This window comes from Balaenoptera physalus, assembly GCF_965194825.1.
Source record: "Balaenoptera physalus genome assembly, chromosome: 15".
Classification (NCBI taxonomy): domain Eukaryota; kingdom Metazoa; phylum Chordata; class Mammalia; order Artiodactyla; family Balaenopteridae; genus Balaenoptera; species Balaenoptera physalus.
The window spans coordinates 73258347-73279683 of NC_138894.1; the positions used below are offsets into that span (position 1 = coordinate 73258347).

Genomic DNA, 21337 nt, shown 5'->3' on the forward strand with positions numbered 1-21337 from the left:
CGGACTCCCAGCAGCTCCATGGTTGCTACTGGTTTCCTTGACGCTGAGAGAACCACGGGCAGGACAGCCTGGAAGGGCAAGCAGCCTGTCTCAGTGGGTTGGTTCCGCTGGGTGCTGTGGATATCTCCTTGGCAGGTGGCACGTTTGTCCTCCTCCCCAAGGAAGTTCTGTCAGCCCAGGCACACGTGACTGCGGAGAGTTCAGTGATGTGCTGTTATTTTCGAGTTGAAAATGAGACGTGGGGGGAGGGGGATGTCCACTAAGCTATTTCTGAAACGTTTGTCACTTCCTGTCACTTTTGAGTACAGGGAAAGGCATCCTCTTAAGACGATCAATACAAACTCTTTATTTCAGTGACTGAACGCTGAAGCTGGGGAGAACCAGTGATGGGGCATCACTGTCTCTAAACCCACAGAGGGACATCAGCGGGACAGTGAAGAGCGCAGGTGCCTCTGACCCAGCCCGGGCTCTTCCGGATCCTCTGTTTCCCTTGAATTAGTGAGGGTTCTCCAGAGAAGCAGAGCCAGTCTGTGTGTCTACTTCTACATATTCATATTTGTCTTATACATCTACATCTATCTATCCATCCATCCATCTATTTATCTATATATCTAGAGAGATTCATTTTAAGGCATTGGCTCACATGATGGGGGGCTGGCAAGTCTGAAATCTGTAGGTTTTGGATAATCAGGTCAGAGCTTATGGTGCAGTCTTGAGCTCGAAATCCATAGGCAAGCCAGGCAGGATGGAAACTCCGGCTAGGTTTCTATGTTGCAGTCTTGAGAATTCCTTCTTTTCCAGGAAACCTCACTCTTTGCTCTTAAGGCCTTTAACTGATTAAATGAGGGCCACCCACACTACAGAGGGTCATTTGCTTGACTTTGAGTCTACTGAATTAAATGGTAATCTGCACTCAAAGTCTACTGATTTAAATGTTAGTCGTATCTAAAAAAAGTACCTTCACAGAAACATCGAGGCTGGTGTTGACCAAACAACTGGGCCCCATAGCCTCGCCCAGCTGACACATGGCACTAACCATCACAGTGGGCTTGTCCTCAGACTTGCTGAGTGTACAGAGCTGGCTGGAGACCCAGGTGGAGTCTCAGCCACTTTCATGAGGATATTTCTCTCCAGTAAGGGGATGTTCCCTTGGCTTTTCCACACGAGGTTCACAAAGGCCAGAGTGTCCATCTTGATTCCCCTGCCCCTCTTACTACACCAGATCTCTTATTGCTTAGGGGAGATGAGTCTTTGTTCTCTTAAGGCCTTAACTGATTGGACGAGGCCCACCACTTATGAGGGGCCATCTACTTGACTCAGAGTCTGTTGATTGTAAATATTAAACACATCTAAAAAAAAATACCTGCACAACAATATCTAGACCAGTATTTGACCAACCGGACACCATAGCCTAACCCAGTTGACACATAAAATTGTTACGCTTTTCCTCTGGCCTATCCTGAGAGTCGGGAGACTCTACCCTTGCCTTGAATAAGAAGAGAGCCAAGGAAAGGTGTGGTCACCTGTGTGCAGAGCAGGAACTTGGCACAGCGGGAGCGAGCCAGGAGCTCAGGAGAGCGGGGGGGGGGGGGGGGGGGGTGCACATCACAGTGGGCGTGTCCACCTGATCCACGCCCCTGCCCTGGAGGAGGTTTGGTGGGCTCCAGGCAGAGGCCAGGAGAGACTGGCATAAGACAGGAGGTCGCTGCCAGCTGTCCCCTCCCTGGTCAAGGATGTTACACTCCCTCCGTGGGCCTGCGAGATTTCCAAACATGCCCAGCTGTCTAGAGGGTCTCACACACCCCACCGGAGGCAAGTTCAAAAGGATTCCCACAATGGCTGCCCCATGCGAGCCCAGAGTATTCTGCATGGCATGAGGCTTTCTGCCCACTTCGTTTCACTGCCTCTGTCCAGTACACTCTTCTGACAATAAAGATGGTTTTTTGGTAGCGTCTTCCTGCCTCATCCCTTTTCTTCCTTCTCTGTAGGAAGGCTTCCCCCTCTGCTTCCCCCTTTGCCCTTCTTCTCTTTAGTTATAACCTGCCTGTGACTTGCAGGCTCTCTCTGGAGTGAGGTCACACACAGGGAAGGTCCCTGTCAGTGTGGGGCTGCCCCCAAACCCCACCACCCATGATGGAGAACCCTCACCTCCAAGAAGGCAGTACATTCACTTTTTCAATAAATTAAACTTTTTTTTTTTAATTAATTAATTTATTTATTTATTTTTGACTGTGTTAGGTCTTCGTTTCTGTGCGAGGGCTTACTCTAGTTGCGGCAAGCGGGGGCCACTCTTCATCACGGTGCGCGGGCCTCTCACTATCGTGGCCTCTCTTGTTGCGGAGCACAGGCTCTAGACGCGCAGGCTCAGTAGTTGTGGCTCAGGGGCCTAGTTGCTCTGCGGCACGTGGGATCTTCCCAGACCAGGGCTCGAACCCGTGTTCCCTGCATTGGCAGGCAGATTCTCAACCACTGCGCCACCAGGGAAGCCCTAAATTAAACTTTTAGCTTAGAATAATTTTTAATTCATAAAAAAGTTGCAGAGATAGTAGAGCATTCGTGCAGTCCCTCACCCAGTTCCCCCCAATGTTATCCTCTTACATCACATGGAACGTTTGTCACCACGAAGAAACCAACATAGGTGCGTTACGATTAACTCCGGACCTTGGGTTTCACCAGTTCTCCTGTTCCGGGAGCCGGTCCAGGATGTCACGTTGTGCTTAGTGCTGCTCCTCCTTCCAGGCTCTGTTGGCCCCTTGCGCTTTCTCACTACACCCTTCCTAGTTCTCCCCTCCTCCCCTCCCGAGAGAGTGTCTCGGCTTGAAATTTCACTGACCGAAGCTCATGGCGATGTCTGTTGATCTTTGCGCAGAGGCCTAACCTGGAGCTTTCTTCCCTCTTTCACGCTGGGAGGAAGGAAGCCACCCTGGCCGCTTGGTAAATATTTTACAACATCTAATGGAATCAAGTTGTTTACTCTGCAGGAAATAGAAAGGCATTCATTAAAGACGGTAACAAGCTGGCTGGTTGCTGGCCTTTCCGGTTTAGCGAGAGACCTGGGAGCTTGAATGATTTCTACTTAAGAAGCTTTAGTGCTGGCCTGCAACTAGAACATTCCAGAAGTGATTGGCTTCTGCTGCTTCTTGGGGCAGGGCTCTCAGGGCCAGGATCCCTGCAGCCTCAGACTCACTAGGGACCTTGCTGGGCTCCTACTCAGTTCTGTCCCCATAATGTCTCCCCTGCCCCCCAAACCTCACTCCCCTCAAATTCTCCCCTTGGCCTCTTCCTCCTCAGCTTGATTCTCCCAGCCCGTACCCTTTGGGGGTGTCCTGCAGGGCTGTGGACCACATCCTGAGCCTGTCATGTCTGTGCCCTACTGGGGCCCCTATGAGCTGTGCCCATCAACGCGGCCCCTTGCCCATGGGACCTGGCTTTCTTGTCTGGCATGAGAAGGACGGTGTTTAACACGCAGCCCAGAGACGGAGTGGAAAGGACTGCTCCTCCTGGCTGGGTCTGGGAACTCCCATGTCACCCGATGCTGCGTCACTTCCTGCTCCTGCCCCACCTCCCCCTCCTCATGTCCCACCTCTGCTTTTCTGGACTTTGCCCCCCAAGAGTTTCATTTCACAGAAGAGTGAAACAAAAATATTTATTATTTAAACCAGGGCATATAAAGGAAGGCTGTAGTAAATTGTTCTGATGCTGTTTACAAGCGTGAAGTCACTAGGGAATCAGTGAAGGAGGTCTGAGCAGAATCTTGAATGAAGGGGAAACAGATCTTACAGACCCTTAGGTTTGCAATTTTGTCCCCTGCCGGCTCGTCACTCTAAGGAGAGCTCTGGCCTCCCTGCTTTGCCCTGTGGCTTTCTTGCCCTCTTCTTAGCTTGCACCCCACTCCTACCCCTTGCCCCCTCATCCCATCATTCGTCCCCCTGGCCCCTGCCCCATGTACACCCAGTTCTCCGTGACCAGAGGAAGTGAGCTGCCGGCTAGTTCCTCGGCACCTCAGCCCGGCCCCAGCCTGCTTTCCCCGGGGGCCCTGGGAGCCGTGCAGCAGAGCCCTCCCGGCTCTGGCTAGGAGCACTCAGGAGCCTCTGATTGGACTTTGGAGATTTACCAGGAGCCTGGGTCATCTTTCTCAGTTGTCTTGAGTGATAATCGTTCCTGCTTTGAGTGTTTAACAAGTGCAAGTTTGCATGTGATACCTGAGAACAAGCGGCAGACACAGACCCTAACCCTGAGAAGGGGGCCCCAAGACAGAGGGCACTGAAGTGGACAGACGGACGGCTGCACCCGGAGTACAAAAGCGAGCCGGTGAATGACTCTGTTACAGTGCAGAGAACTAGTTGCATAAAGTACACACCGTGGGAAGCTGCGAGATCTCCAAGGATGACACAGGATATTTGTCACGGCCTGGGGTCCTCCCTCCTCATTTGTGAGGGAAGGCTGGCCGGGCAGGGTCGGGGGAAGGGAGGGAAAGGAAGGGAGACGTCTGTGGGCTGGAGGGAGCATCTATCCAATGAAGAGGTCCTGGTGGGAATGAGGGGGTCAGGGGAAGGGCCCCAAATCCTGGTGAGTGGTGGGGAGGCAAGTTCAGTCCTCATCGCAAGGACAGAGGGGTTTCTCTGGGGTCTGGGGGAGAGAGCTGACCTGGCCCAAGGTCAAGAGAGTGATAGCAGCGGCATGAAGTGAGGGAGTCAGCGCAGAGCTCTCGGTACATCGAGGGGGAGAGGATGGGACTGTGGCTCCCAGCGAGGGCTCAGCATGGGGGAACGATGGCAGAGCTCCGTGGAAGGACGCAGCCCTGGGTACGGGGAGGCAGGTGAGGCAGGCATCAGGGTGGGGAGGCTGTCCCAGGGCCTGGTCGTGTCTGGCACTCCGTCTCCCTCTCTTTCGTATTTGTTCCTAAGAACCTGGCCATTCATTGCTTTAGCCTCCAGAGGCTGGCGGGTGGTGAGTTTTGGAAATGGATGAAGGCAGGGTGAGGTCCTCCCCAGCCTGGAGCTTCCAGGCCGGGCCTTGCAATCCAGCTACCATGAGGGCTATAAGCTAACAAAGTAGAGCCCTGTCTTCTCTCTGCTGTTCTCCCTTATCAGGGTCCTCGTGGGGGAGAAGAACCTCTCTGGTTCGAGGCACATTTGGGCATTCCTATATCCCTTAGCCAAAAGCCATAGAGCCAGCAGGGCCCCAAGCCTGAAGTTCTTAATAGAAAGCAGGAAAAAAAAAAAAGACCAGTTCATGTTTCCTACAACCCGCCTGCCTGGGGTGGGCAGCGCATACACCCAGGGGTCCCTTTTGGGGGTGATGAGCTTATCCCTGACTCTGAACATCCCCCTCGGGGCCCTTGCATGTGGATTCATGGCCCTCACGTCTGGGCCATTTCTCCCAGAGAGCTGGGAGCTGGCTCTCCGGCGTTTGGCGGCATCCCACCCGCTCAGCAGCTTTGGATTAAAATGTTCTAAATCCACCTATTATGGACCATAAGCTGGAGCCCCAAGGGGCTGGTGCTTGGCCGTAAGCCAGCGCTCCCCCGAATAGGTTGGACACTGGCACTGAAAATGAGCCAGGAGATGAAGGTGGGTGGGTCCTCTTTCTGGTCCTGGCTTTTAAGAAGACTCCATCCCAGCTTTGTCCTCTTAGGGCAGGAGTCTCATCTGCCGAGATGGTTGACATGCAGATTCCAGGGCCTTATTGCCAAGTTCACGATTCAGTATGTCTGGGGTATGGTCCTGGGATCTGCATTTTGACGGAGATCTCTTGGGTAGTCCTGACGTGTAGCCAGATGTGGGAACCCTTGCTCGAGTCCACCCTCCTAGAAAGAATCCCTTCAAGGTCACTAGCCTAGGCCCTCGTAGATCTGGATGTGGAAGGGAGACTGGGGAACAGCCTGGGGCCTCCCTCCCCTTTGACTTTAGTTACACAAAAGGGAAGAAATGTTACCTGTAGTGCCCATCAGACCTCAGAAGACAGAATCCTTGGGAAGACCCGATTCTGAAGCTATTCAGAGCCAAGGGAGTGGCTACAAATGGGAGCCTGGGCCACCAGGACACACTGTCTTACAGTGAAGGGGTGAGGTGAGGGGCAGTGTAAGGAGGGTGAGGGACCCTTTCCAGCAGCGGGGGAGGCAGGGCTGCAAGGTGGGGGCCTCCTCCCTGCTCCTCTCGGCTGCCTGAGGCCCATGCTCAGCCTCCTGCCGGGCAGGCCCTGCTCTGTTTTCTCCTGGAGGGATACCCTGCCCCCGATGGTGGCTGGCACTGCACTCCCTCTGTTCCTGGGGGTTCCGCTGGGGAGGGTGATCTCTGCTGTGAGATTTAGCCCCGCACGAGGAAGCAGGAGGCCTGGCTGGAGTCTGTTTCCAGCCACACCGCTTCCTGCATCTGTGCCCAGGCAAGGGGTCCAACCTCCCCGAACCTTAGTTTCTCCATCTGTGAAAGGGGATTTTGATTTCTGTCTTGCCTCCCCTATAGAAACATTCCAAAGGCCACATGAGTTGAGAGGTGGGAGAATATCTTGAAATTTCTGAAGCAAAGTCCATGAACTTGATATGTGGGACTAAATGAGTGAGCTGGGCAGTGAGGAATGGCGGGAGCTGCGGGGAACCGGACAACGGAATTAGATTCAATCAGAAAAAGTCAATACCATGGGCTCTGAATGACTCATAGATAAGGCCCAAATTTGGCTTGCAGGCCAACAGTTAACCTCTACTGTAAAGTGTCATTCAAAAGCCAGGTAGCTCTCATAGATTTCCGTACCACAGCCATCAACTATGATATAGCAGCATTGCAAACAATGCCCTACAAAGTATTTTATGCCTGGACATATATGTGTGTGTGTGTGTGTGTGTGTGTGTGTGTGTGTGTGTGTAGGGCCTCTAAGAGATGGGCTGTGAAGTCAGCCTGCTTAGATTCAAACCTGGTCTCTGGTGCTTGGACACATTATTTCAACTTCCTGTACTCTCGATTATTTTCTTCATGTGTAAAATGTGGGTAATAATAGCGCCTACGTCATTGGAATCCTGTGCAGATTAAATGAGATAATCCATGGAAAGCTTAGCCCAATGACTGCTCATAACTTAGTAAAAGTTCGACATGATGATTATTGTTGTATTATTATTATTTTTCTCTGCTTTGTTGCACAAAGGATTGGAGGGGCGTATGCTGCAGGAACGCAGTGATAATACAGAATAAGGGATGGCGGTAAAAAAGAGTCTGAACTTAAGAGCAAAGATGACCACAAAGGTCTCATGCTGTTCCTTTGGACAGTTTGTATTTTACTTTGAGCTTCCTGTTAACCACAAGGACCAGGGAGAAATGGCCAGTTTCAAGCTTCTTATCAAAAGGGAGGAGGGATCTTGGAAGCTCCTCCTGGATCCATGCTTATCTTTTGTTCAAGAAAAGAAGTGGAAAAAACTTTCATCCTCAGTTGAAATGACTGTGAATATACCTGGATAACTGTTTCCTCATTGGCAGGTCTGAGCCCAGAGTGACACCTTGGTTGTTTTTAAACCTCGGTGGTCCCCGGATACTGGGACATGGAAATGGCCCCCTCATGGCTAGTGCCTCAAAGCTCAAGATTTGGGCCAGTTTTCTCATCTTCCTGAATGTGCCAGAACATGGGTGCTGTTCAGCTATTTCAGTAGATCCATCTCTGCCTGTACCTTGTATCTAACCCTCTCCTTCAGCAAACTGGTCATTCTTCTCACGTGGCTCTGACATCTGCCTTCCCACCTCCCATCTTGAAGCCCTTTCTGAAGGTTTTCTGGGTGGTGATTTCCTATGAGCATATTGGCTTGAATTTCCAATACCTTAGATAGATCTGACACCCCATACTTCTGACTACCCAAATGCTCCTGGGATAGAGTGTAGCCCGTATGTAATTTCTAGAAGCATCCTTTCTGGTTTGTGCACTGTTTATATGGAGCATTGAAGTACAAGTTTCTAGAGTGCACATACCACACATCTGTTTATCTTGCTCTGATTTACATTCTGTGCACAGAAGGATACTTAAATCAATGTCCTGATGAAGATGGTGGTAGTGTCAGTAAATGATAATAACTGGGACAGCAAAAGAGGAAAACATTACCTGATTTGAACACAAAACTTGAGTTTTCAGAGGAAAGCAAGCTCTACGCAATGCATTTATTTTAAGGGAGAATGTGTTGACTTTGCAAGCCATTGCTGGACGAAATGAGCAGTGCATTATTTTACTGCTGAGTCCTTACAAATGGTTTTAGGAACTCTGATGTGTCAGGACAAAAGGCCTTCTTTTTACAACAATGTGTGGCTTTAGAAGACTTACTAAGGGACATGAAGAAACAATTGTGTGAAAAAATTGATCTTTGAGTGATTAAAGGGTCTTGTGATAAGTTGCTGGTCCTTTGCTGTGCCGTTATAGGGTCCAGTATGTGAAGTGGGCAGTCAGGAAACTTGACAGCATTCCCAGAGGGCGGGTCCTTCTGGTACTGCTTTCTGAGGTACAGGGAGGCATCCAATAGCCTGGCAAGCCCTTTCCCTGATCATCCTTTACCCTTGCCCGCCCCGCTACTGATTTCACCACTGTTGTACCTGCAATTCCAAGGGACTTCTTACAGATGTTGCTATTGTACTGCGTTATAATTCTTTGTTTACATGTTGATCTCTCTGGGTTGTGGGGAGGGACCAGTGTGGTGTGATGTCTTATTAATCTTCATATGCACAAGACCTAGCATGTAGTAGGCCCTCAATATGTATTTGCTGAATAAATTAAATAATTTTGGAAAAACACACACACACACACACACACACACACACACACACACACACACACAAACCTGGTCCATCCCTTTCTGGTAAGGTGGAGGACCCCAGAGAATTTTAATAGCTTGTCCAGAGCCCCAGAGCTAGAATGTGGCCTGTACGGGGACTAGATCTTCTGCTTTCTATCTCCAAGTACAAGTGTTTTTGGCTGGAGTTATCAAGTTGTGGGGTTTTTTCCCCCCTTTTGTTTGATTACATTGTTTTTTTCTTCTTACACATTCAGTCATTGACTCATTCTTACTTTGTTTATTGAACAGCTACAGTGGGCTAGGTAGAAACCAAAACAGATGAAGAATGCTTATGGTGTTCTGTTATGACCCAAATGGGCGGGATGGGGGGTGGATAGGAGGGAGGTCCAAGAAGGAGAGGATATATGTATACATACAGCTGATTCACTTCATTGTACAGCAGCAACTAACACACCATTGTAAAACAATTATACTCCAATTAAAAAGAAAAGAAGGCTCATGGAGCTTTTGTTTTATCAGGGGAAGATAGCCAATAAATAATAAGCATAATTAATAAGGAAGGTATATCATATGTCAGAAGGAAATAAGTGCTATGTAAAAAAGAAGCAAGTGAGCAAGGAGGGGAATTGGAAATGTTGAGGTGGGGCTGGCAGTAGGTTACAGCATTTCATGGGATGAGAGTGAGAAAGTGAGGTTGGAACAAAGACTTGTAGGAGGCGAGGGATTTTGTTTACAGATATCTGGGGGAGTGTGTTTCTGGCAGAGAAAAGAACTAAAGCAAAGGCTTCAAGGTAAGAGTGCACTTGGAGTGTCTGAAGCCAGGGGCCAGCAGAGTGGAGTGGGCTGGGTGAGTGGAAGGGGGGAGAAGTAGGAGATGAGGCAAGGCAGGTAATCAGACCCATATCAAGTAGAGTCTTGTGAGCCATAAATAGGACTTTGGCTTAGATTTGGAAGGATGTGGAGAGACATTGGAGGGTTCTGAGGAAAGGAATGACATGATCTGACCTGATTTTAAAAAGAACTAGCTGTCGTGTTGAAAATAGACATTAGGAGGGCAAGGGTACAAGCGGTGAGACCTATTAGGAGGCTATTGACATAATCCAGGCCAAAGATGCTTGTGGCTTGGATCAAGATGGTAGCAGCAGTAGGGGTGGAGAGAAGAGGCAGATACTGAATATGTCTCAAAGGGAGAGCCGAGAGGGTTTCCTGATGGATTGGATACAGGGTAACCCAGGGTTTTCACCTCAGCAGATGGAGGGATGGAATTGCCATCCACAGTCATGGAGAAAAGCTCTGGGTGGAGCTGGATACCCCATCTCCCCACCTGACCCACTGGTTCCACTCCTGGGAAGGAAGAGGAGTGGAGAGAATATGGAGTGAGATGAGAGTTCCCGCTTCTGTTTTGAACCCACAATCTTTTTCTTCACTAATTCAAATGCTACCCTTTCATTATCCCCTTTAAGATTCATCTCCTCCTTCGTGACATCTACCTTGATTAATTTTACCTGGCTGAAGTCTCCCAGTTCATTCCATATTCATACAGAGATATACTTTACTTAACACAATCGATGAGTTTTTGAAGAGAGGTGTAAGTCACCTTTTAAAAAAATATTAAAGCCTATTTTATATTCTCCAGGGGAGCGAACTATTCAAAGTACCTTACTATTAATGCTTTTGTAAGGCTAAGAGTCCTTTTGTTAGATGACTATGGAGCTCCAGTAATTTATCAGTTTTGAAAGATCAGATTATAGATGTGTAAAACTGAGTGCACACTTATATGTCTCCGTGCGTGAGGCACCTGCTAGGCATCTCATCACAGGGCCACTGGGACCTCAGGCTTAGTGCGTTCTCACCTGAGCGCGTCATTTTCCTCCTCAACCCTCGTCCTCCTGAACTCCCTGTTCCGCCCAGGCCTGAAACCTCAGAATCATCTCTTGATGTTTGTCCTCATCCGTCTCTCTGTCCCTCCCACACCCAGCTCATCACTTCACACCTGTGAACTTCCTTGCATCTCCCGCATTCTTTCCCTGACCCTCTGCCTCTATTATAGTTCAGGGGCATGGACTTCTTAACTCTTCTCCCTGTAAGGATTCTAGCCCTGTTCTCTAATGCATCATTCACCATTCAGCTATGCGAGCAAACTGCCAAAAGCATCGTTCTTATCGTGACACTTCTTTGCTCAAAGATCTGTAATCTCCCCATCACCTTGCCTCTAGCTTGCAACTAAACCCCTGAGCATGGTATCCACGCCCCTGTCTGCACCAGCCTTCATGCACCTCTCTGGCCTTCTCAGCACCTGTAAATCCCTTCATCCTCATGCGTCGTGAGGGGCATCTGTGATGAGACATGCCCGCGGTCCTTAGCGTGAGCAGGTGTGGGCCCACACCTTCATCACCCCTGGCCTGCAGTGCCCCTCAAGCCACCTTATTCTACTCAAATCCTTTCCATTTTCAAAGACCTCCCAAGCACCCCTTCCTATTGGAAGACGTCTGTTCTTCAGACAGAAATGACCTCTCCTTCCATAGCACTTTATGCAAATTATTTTCATAGGCCATATCCTTCTAGTATGTCCTTATTCTGCTTCTCATATCTTCCTCACCAGTCTGTATGCCTGCTGGGTGCCGTCTTCAACCTCACCTTTCCTTTCATGTCTTATGTGGAGTGAGCGCTTAAGAAAAATGTGCTGTATGACTGTACAGCTGTCCTTTTTCTTATTCATGTTTTATTGTTGACATGTGCTGCCCACATTTAATTGTAAGCTTTGTGAAGTCGCGAACTGCCTTTGGTTTTTTACCTCCATCCTTACCGTACTGTCGCCACAGACAGTGTTTATTGTGCTAAGCAGTGAGTTCTTCATTAGCCCTTGTGTTTCAAGGTTCATCCCAGGCACTCTGGCCTCTGGTTTGTTTATTCATTCATTCACTTATTTATATCCCATGTGGCAGGTATGAATTTCAGGCTACAACTGTAGGGTGCCAGGAATGTCACATTTCTTTGTTTCTCTAAATCAAATTTAATCAGTGCCAAGCTTCCACCTGCTGAGCTAGCCGGAAATTCAGTCTGTCTTTTGACAGCCTCCCACCCCCAACTACTCCTTGAGGATTGTACAAAAGCCTCAGGGTTCTCGCTAGTTCTGAAGAGCTGAGGAAGGACCCTTTGTTTGGGGTCCATACTGGTCACATCATAACTCATGTGATCTGCAGGCCAGTGGCTCCTCTGCTTCTGTGTTAAGAGAGCTGGAGGGCCCAGGCTGGGAGCATGAGGTCCTTTCTGAAATTCTCCCATGGTCCCCGGGCACTGCGAGGAGAAGGACGCTAGCCTCTACTACTCAAGATGCGTCCAGAAACCATGCTGCATCACTTCAGGGGACATTCTCAAAACTTCCACCAGATGAGAGAGGGGAAAATACCTCTTGTTCTTTTTAGCCTATTTCAGTATTGCCCAAAGAAATCAATATCAGAATGACTTTTCTGTCATACATATTAATAATCTGATTTATGCTCAGTACACGTTATAAATTTGTGATGGTATAGAAATAGAAATAAAGAATTTGGACCAGAGAAAGAACCCAAAGTCCCAGTAGCTATAATTGCTATAGGTAAGCTTTGTATTTGGTTGTCAAAATGAAAAGGGAGATGAGGTTTCATAACTCTATTATCAGAAAGGGAGAAACAATCAGTTTCTCAAGAGAGGCAAAGATTTTTCTATTACTTGGTTCTAAAATAAATTTCTCTTGTGAAGATTTATAGAGGGCATATCAAGTTAAGCCTTCTGAGATATTGCATGCAGGTCTCTGTTCCTGTAGCTTGTGCCTCTTGTTAACTATGTGTGAGGATAAGAGTGCCTGGGGCCCTGCACATGGGAGCATTGAGCACAGATATTGGTTCCTTCTTTTGCTACCTATATCTCCTGCTCAGATTTCTAAAGATGGCCAGATATTTTTGATATCACCACTGCATCATAGTCTAAATGGAACAAAGACTAAAGATCATAACCTAAGTGGCAAAAAAGTATGGCCAGTCTGGGCAGGTAGGTTCTGCTCCTGATATTGCCTTTGCCTGTTGATGGCCCTTGGCCATTTTTTTTCCTGCTGAAATCTTTTTGAGCATTGGAGCTGGGACTCTGTCTTCATCATTGAATCACTAATGCTTCACATGGTGCCTGGTGTTTAACAGGTGCTGACTAAATCATTCTTCAGTTAATATGCTTGTTTTTTCCCTCTATTTCATATCTGTAACATCATCTTTTAAGTTACCCTTCTGGGTTTCAGGAATAATGTGGAAGTAAATAAGAAAAGAGTTCCTCCAAGGTGGACTTTTCTCTACCTCATACATGATAGGACTAAGGAAATACATCTGAGGATCTATCAGTGATTTAAGGGACATATGAGAATTAAAGGAAAGTATGAGAATATTGCTTCATTAAATAGAGAATATTAGTAAAGAGATAGAAAAAATATATATGAGAACCAAATAGACATTCTGGAGTTGAAAAGTATAATAACTGAAGTGAAAAGTTCACTAGAGAGACTCAACAGTATATTTGAGTTGGCAGAAGAAAGAATCAGTGAACTTAAAAATGGGTCAATTGAGAGTATCCAGTATGAGGAACAGGATGAAAAAAGAACGAAGAAGAATAGACAAAATATGAGACCTGTGGCACACCATAAAGCATACCAGCATACGGGTAATAGGATCCCAGAAGGAGAGAAGAAAAAGGGGCATAAAGAATATTTGAAGAAATGATGTCCAAAAACTTCCCAAATTTATGAAATGCGTTAATCTACACATCCAAGAAACTCAATGAATTCTAAGTAGAGTAACTCAAAGAAATCCACACGTAGATACATCACAAACTGTCAGAAGTCAAAGACAGAGAATCTTTAAGGCAGCAGGAGAGATTTGTCACGTACAAGGGATGTCAATAAGATTAACAGCTGACTTCTCATCAGAGAGCTGGGAGGCCAGATGTCAGTGGTCTGGAATATTCAAAATGCTGACAGAGAAAGACTGTCAACCAAACATTTTATATTCAGTAAGAACTATCCTTCAGAAGTGAAGGAGAAATTAAGACATTCTCAGATAAACAAAACTAAGAGAATATGTCGTTAGAAGACCTGCTCTACAAGAAATACTAAAGAGAATCTTTCAGGCTAAAATGAAAAAACACTAGATGTAACTCAAATCCACACAAAGAAATAAAGAGCAGTCATAAAAGTTACTACGACGTAAATGTATTTTTTATTTATTACTCTTTTCTTTTCCTATCTGATTTAAAAGACAAATATACAAAGCAACAATTATAAAACTTTGTTGATAGGCTTATAATGCATAAAGATGTAATTTGTTTGGCAGTAATACCATGAAGTAGGGGAAACAAATGGAGCTATATTGGAGCAACGTTTTTATATACTGTTGAAAGTAAGTTGATATTAATCTGAACTAGGTTGCTGTAAATTAAGATGTTAATTGTAATTTCCAGGGAACTCACTAAGAAAATAATTAAAAAAAAAAAAAGACGACAAAGAAGAAACAGCGGGGAATAAAAATGATACACCAGAAAACATCCATATAACATAAAAGAAAGCAATAATGGAGAAATAAAGGAAAAAAGACACAAGGCATATAGAAAACAGATAGCAAAATGGCAGACATAAATCCTACCTTATCACTAATTACATTATATTCAAATAGACTCAACACTTTAATCAAAAGGCAGAGTTTGGCAAGATGGATTTAAAAAAAACGTAATCCAACTATATGCTGTCTACAAGAGATATGTTTTCGATTCAGAGACACAAATTGGTTGGAGGTAAAAGGATAAAGATATAACGTGCAAACAGTAACGATGAGGAGCTATACTAATATCAGACATCATAGACTTTAAAACCAAATTTTTACCAGAGACCAAGAACATTTTATAATGATAAAAGGGTCAGTTGCTCAAGGAGACATAACAAATATAAGCATAATCACCTAACAGCAGGACCCCAAAATACATGAAACAAAAATGAACAGAATTGAAGGAAAAAACAGACAACTTGACAATAATAGCTAGAGATTTCAATACCCCACTTTCAACAAGGGATAGAAAACTCAGCAGATGACCAACAAGGGAAAAGTGGCTTGGGCACTAGAAACCAAGTAGTCTTAACAGATATCCGTAGAATACTCCATCCAACAGCAACAGAATAGACATTCTTCTCAAGTGCACATGGGACATTCTCCAGGATAAACCATATATCAGGCCATGCAACAACTCAATAAATTTAAAAGGACTGAAATCATACAAAATATTTCTCCAACCACAGTGGAGTGAAGTTGGAAGGCAATTACAGAGGAAATTTGGGAAATGAACAAATATGTGGAAATTAAACAACATACTTCTAAATAACCAATGGATTAAAGAAAAAATCATAGGGAAACTAGAAAATACTTTAAGAAGCATGAAAACGAAAGCACAACATACCAAAACCTATGGGATGCTGATAAATCAGTGCTTAGAGGGAAATTGATGGCTGTAAATGCCTATATTTATAAAGAAGAAAGATCTCAAATCAATAACCTATACTTCCACTTTGAGAAATTAGAAAAAGCAAATCAAAGAGATGGAAGGAAATTAATAAATATTAGAGCAGAAATAAGTCAAATAGAGAATAGGAAAACAATCAGAGGACTAGAAAAAGATCAAAAGTCAGTGACTGGAGTAAGCCACAAAGAGCTCAAGGGAACGTTCTAGGCAAGGCTAACAAGGATGGGTGCCGTTTTGTGAGGGGTCCTGGTGCTGGACTAAGCACCCTGTTTTGAAGTGTGGGCTGAGAGGAGTCCTTGAAACTTTCTCCTGGAAGAGTAGCAAAATGAAATAAGTATTCTAAAGGATTATCTGGAGGCAGTGTTCATTATCTGGGAGCAGTGTTCAGTGCATTATAAAAGCTAAGGAATGAAATCAGTAAGGTGAAGCTAGAGGCCACTGCAGTAATCCAGGCAGCTAGGGACAGAAGTCCAGAGTTGAATCATGGCAGTGGAAGGACAGATTCAGTATAAAAGGGGTCAGGAAGGAAGGAAGACTTCACAGGATTTGATGGCTGTCTGGATCTTTGATCTGAGAAGTAAGAAAGGAGAAAACTGAGTTTAGTCTTGGCTCCATCATTTACTTGCTATTTGATTTTAGGCAATTCTTTTGAGCCCCCAGGTCCCTCATCTATGAAATGAGGCTAGCAATGCTTGCCTGGCCTATATTCCTGGATCTTCAGTATGATTGAAATGGAATAAAGGGCATAAAAGAGGTATAAAAGCCACTTGTGAACATTCAAACTCTTGACAAGTAGGAGGGTTTGTTTTCTATTATCATGAGTTTTGTTTTTGACACGTGTGTTCAATAGTGAGACCCTCCAAGTGGAAATGTTGAGTGGATGGTTGGAAACGTGGGAGGGAATTCTGGAGAGAAGTTAGTGCCAGAACCAACATTTGTCCTCACCTGCCTATCCCAGAGGGAGGAGTGGAGAGAGGAGTGGGATGGGACGGGCAGGGGCTCAGCCAGCAGAGAAATGGAACCCATTAGGGGCAGAGGCAGGCCAGGGTGGGAAGGAAGCGGGAACTCACTCAGGTACAGGGTTTCCCAGAGCTGTAGTTCTGAGATGTGAGAGGGAGAAGCTAACAGGTCTGGGAATGACAGGGTATCTGAACGACACACGGGAGTTTCCGTAGAAAGTGATAGAATCAAAGGCAGCCTTATCTGAATTTAGCTGGAGAATCAAGAGTAAGGAAAGGTAGGTCACAGGATAGAGTGTTCATTTAAATGACTGGCTTTGGAAGAGAGAATCGGGACAATCTCAAGAGTCTTGCATTGAGACGTCGTCATTCTTTATTTTGAAATGGAAACTCTGTTGTGGTTCTGCTGTGTGAAGTGTCAGGGTCACGAGGGAGGCCACCAGGGAGGACAGGTGCATGGGGTTTTGCAAGTAGGAGCCCTGCCACACGCCACAGAGAGGTGGGGACCCCAGTCCACAGGAGCAGGAGGGAAACGCTTGGCAGATCAGAGATAGCCCAGAGCCTCGAGGGCTCAGTCGCCTGAGCATGTGGAGAAGCATCCCGCCGCCAAGGCAGCAGGGCTCGTTTTGGAGACCGAATTCTTTTGCTTCCGTCTATCCCCTCGCCTGCGGCCGATCTGTTCCCTAACCCAAGGATGCCCACCCTCACAGTATAGCAGTAAACTTGGGCTTGGTGTGACTCCGGGTCCCTCCCGGCTCAGGGCTGCTTTGGGAGCTGACCAATCCAGAGGTGCCCTTAGGGCGAGGGACGCAGCCTTTTCTGGCTCCTTCTCTCCCAGAGCCCAGCAGAGCCCAGCTGTTGTTCCAGCGTGGAGCAAAGTGCCGCCCGAGGCAGGGCTTCCTGGCTCCGGAGCGCAGAATGCACCTCCTGCTCTTCACAGCAGGTCAGTGGGAGGTTGCTGTGACCTTCATGGCTCAGCAGCGCTGCTGGGCTGTGCTGAGCCGGGGCTTCCTGGGCCGGAAAGAGAGAGAATTGGAGGGTAGAGGGGGAGGACGCAGCGAGGAGTACTCTCAGCAGCTCCCCCTGGCAGGAAGATAGCAGAAGCAAGTTGTGCACTCGCTTGCGCTGACCTCTGGGCTGCTTCTGTTCTTTCACAGCCCCAGGATGCTTCTTAATATGCTGGACCTCGGAAGGCACCAGAAAAGTAAGAGCAGCAAACGTTGAGCCCAGCTACCCTGAACTGCCGACTTTATCTGTTTCTTGCAGCCTGGAAATGAAACTTGCTTTGCCTTTGGTTGCTGTTCAAGACATCCTGGAGCCCTGCACTGTGGCCTCCCTGCCCAATCCCCACACCCCGACTTTCTCTTCCCCAACCCAGGCTCAGGTAGGGATGAAAGTTCTGGGATGTCGGTGGCTGGAGGTACCTTGAGTGGGTGAGTCGTCAGCCAGCCATCCCCACCAGTTCCCCAGGGACCATGGGCACAGAAGACTTTCTGAGAAAAATCACTCTTGTCATAAGTGAGGGCTTTGGGTCTGAGCCCCTGATTGGTCTCCCACCTTGGGGAGCTGGTCTCATCACCATGGGACCTGAAGGATTCCTTTGTATTCATGAGTCTGGCCCCTGCGTATTCCTCCCCAAATCCCACCATGGCTTCAGCATGGCTTTCCTGAAGGATTAAGACACGTCCTTCCGAAGGAAGGAAGGTCCCCGGCAGATAGTATGGCAGCTCCAAGGAGTTCCTCCAAGGAGGCACAGGGAGCAGGGCCCAGCTCGGCAAGGCCAGAGACCGCGGCTCCAAACAGGAAGACACTTACTGGAGGGAGAACATGTTACCCAGGGTGTGTCCAACCCCTGCGCTGCTCCTCCTCGGGGGCGGGGAGGGGAAGGGGAGCCTCTGTCCCTCCTCAGAGGTCGGGATGTGTAGCCAAGATCCTGCGCCCAAAGCCACATTTCCGCATGGGGTTCAAAGCGTGGCAGCTATTTTCAAGCCTCAGGCAGGACATTTGAAGACTTCCTTTTCATCCATACGACCTTATTTGGATGCATCCGGATATTGAAAGGTGTGCCAACAAGCTGGAACTGTTTGGGACCGAGGAAGACGCAGGCATGCGCTCCAGCTCCTCACTGTCTGGAAGGCACACATGTAATAGCCACGTCCATTTGTATGACATGCTCTCATAGAGTGCCGTCAGAGAGCGGGCGCACCGTGGCCGCCCCGGGCAGCCAAGGACTCGCTCTTCTCAGAAGGACGGTGGAGCCTGTATCCATCAGGATATGGGCTAAGCTGCTGTAACAAAGACACCAAATATTATTGTGCTTCCACTAAGGTAGATGCCGCTTCTTTCCTCTCTGAGCAGACCAGAGGTGGTCCAGGGTGGGCCGTGCTCTGCAGCATGAACTCGTAGAGAGCCCAGCTGTCTTGTTGCTTCTCCACGCCTTAACGTGCTGTCCTTGTCCCCATTCCTGAGACTGGCCGCCACCATCACGTGCAAGTCCCAGCACAGGGGAAGGGGGAAGGAGAGGAGCGGGGACAGCCCATTTCCTTTATAAAGATTGTGACCTGGATGTTGTACCCGTAATATCCACTCACCTTCCACTCGTTATGTGGTTCCGTCTGCCGCAAGGCAGGCTGGGAAGTACAGATGCTAGCTGGGTGGGTGTGCCCAGCTGGAACTCAGGGGTTCTGTTACCAAATGGATGGAGTGGAGAGAGATTCAAGGAGACAGAGATTAGTCTTTGCCCAGATGGCTTCACTGCGCGGGGACGCAGGCGCTGCTGCCGCCCCGTGTGAGACTGACTGGCTCTGTGGAGGGCCAGGTGGTCGGATGCTGGTGGCGATGATGAGGCATTTGGGGGTGATGGTGGTGGAGGCATCTGTGACCGTGAATGTGGGGCGCAAGGGGCAGAATATGCGTGCATAGACAGGCTGGCTCTTCCTGACTTTGGCTCTTTGTATAAGAGTCACAGAGCTTGTCTGACCCTTCATTTTGCAAATGACAAAACAGATCCAGAGAGCTGAAGTGACTTGCTCAAGGTCCCACCACTCGGGAGTTGCTGAAAAGAAACTCAGAGCCGAGTCTCTGTTCTACCCTCTATGCACCTTAGAATTTTCTTGGGTGGGGCAGTTTGAGACATGGGAACACAGGGGGCGCCCAGGAGACCTGAGGCCTGTAAGAGCATATGAGACCTGCCACAGATGCCCTCGTTCCTGGCCCTCCACCTGCATTCTGGAAAGCAGTGCTTTCATTTTGGTTTTTGTTAACATAGCCAATCCCTCAACTGTAAGCTCCTCTCAGCCGTTGCCGCTTAGCATGTGAACCGTCCTCTCCCTCCCCTCACCTTCCCGTCCCCTGCTAGAGACCGTGGCAATGAAATACCACCTTGGCAGAGTCGGAGAATTTGTCATTTTTACATCTCCACATCGTAGTGTCTTCTGCTCCCAGTGACAAATAAATCCCTGGGCTGATGGCTGGCCCCGGCCATTCATTAAGCAAATAAAGCCCCAGAGTTTGAGCCAGAGGCTCGTAAATAATCCCTGGTGTTTTATCCCCGTCGCCTGCTGCCTCCCAAGCTTTGCATATTTATAATACAGGAGCAGTATTTCTGACATAGCCTATTATGTGGGGGAGAAGGACAGACAGCGGAGGCGCTAGCCTGGATGGAGAAGGCCCTGTCACTGCGCCTGGCTGCGGGCAGTGGCCCCTCAGCCCTGAGTGCTGACATCATCACCCAGCTGGGCTGAATGAGGGGCTCCGTCGTGCTGGGCCCAGAGCCGGCCCTGATCTGGCCCCAGTCGAGGTGGGGAGGAGGAGGGAGACCTGGGCCGAGTGGCAGCTTCAGCCCATTCTGTCCTGGGGGTAGAGGACCATCATCTTGGAGGAGGGAAGTGGCTGTAGTGTGGTAGAGCCCTTGGCCAGCTAAGTGCTGGTCATTAAGGCCCCTCACAGAGGCCAAGCACCCTCACTTCTGTTTCCCTGGGCAGCCTCATGGGTGAGGGGGTCAGACTTCCACAGTGGGCAGCAGGAGGAAGATGAGAAAGAGTTCACGCCTGTAACAGTGAGAACAAGGAGAATAATTAACACTAAGGAAGGGGATAGAGTTCACAGGCACTTTCACATGAGTTACGTGCCTCACTATATACCCTCTTGAACAATGGACTCAGCGAACCTCTGTTACCTGAGGAGGATGTCACCATGCAGCACCCTGCCCCCGGCACGTGTACGCACACACACACACACACGTGCACACGTGCACACCATGGCCCTCTTAGCATGTCATATCCCCCAGGCAGCATTTGTCGCCTAAAGCCTTCCAGTGGTAAAAACTATTATTTATAGAGGTGTACGGTGTACACGGGTGCACGATGGTGGATGTAGATTTCATTTGGCTTCCACCACAAAGGTTGGGCACATGAAACTGTGGCGAGAAACAGAAGCAGAGATAATGGGCAATAGATACTCTATACCAGTTCCGAAAGGAAGGCTTGGGATACACTATTGACCCACTGGCATCCAGGTTTCTTCCTAAAGTGACCAAGGTCGGCTGATCTCACCCAGGACCCCTTTTGTCTGGGGTCTGTGTGAACTGGCCTAGGACCCCTGAATTTGTAGGTTTGCTCCCTGACCGGGCCCTGTGACACCTCCGAGAGGAAAATGCTGAGAGCAGAGGCCATCTTTTACCCTCAGTGAGAGCATGTGGTTGTCCCATTTAGTGTGAGGTAGACCAGAGTGTGCGTTGAATGCGGAGTATGACGCATCAGTGAATTGTGTTTTTTTAAAGGCACGGGCTGGAATGAGAAAGCATTGCCAGCAGAGAGGGAGAGTTTCATTCATAAAATGTGAGCTTTCATTGTGCTTGCGGGTGTGTGTGCTGTGTAGATGTACTGGCCACAGTGTGAAATGTATTTCTTACCTGGGGTTGAACTCAGAAAGGTGGGCAGCATGGGGAAGGCTGGAGAGGAAAGGGCTCTGGACTTGAAGTTGAAGGTCCTGGGTTCAGCTCCCGGCCATGCCCTTGAGTTCTTCTGCACATATTCACACACCCTGACTCAGGCCAGTCCCCTTTCTTTGTACATGACAGAAATGA

The 21337-nt window shown here is 48.1% G+C and overlaps 1 protein-coding gene across 3 annotated transcripts in view; it reads left to right on the top strand.

Moving 5' to 3' along the window:
* The window catches only part of GALNT14 (polypeptide N-acetylgalactosaminyltransferase 14), a 216909-nt gene that overhangs the window by 81095 nt on the left and 114477 nt on the right, over positions 1-21337 (top strand). The window lies entirely within an intron of this gene.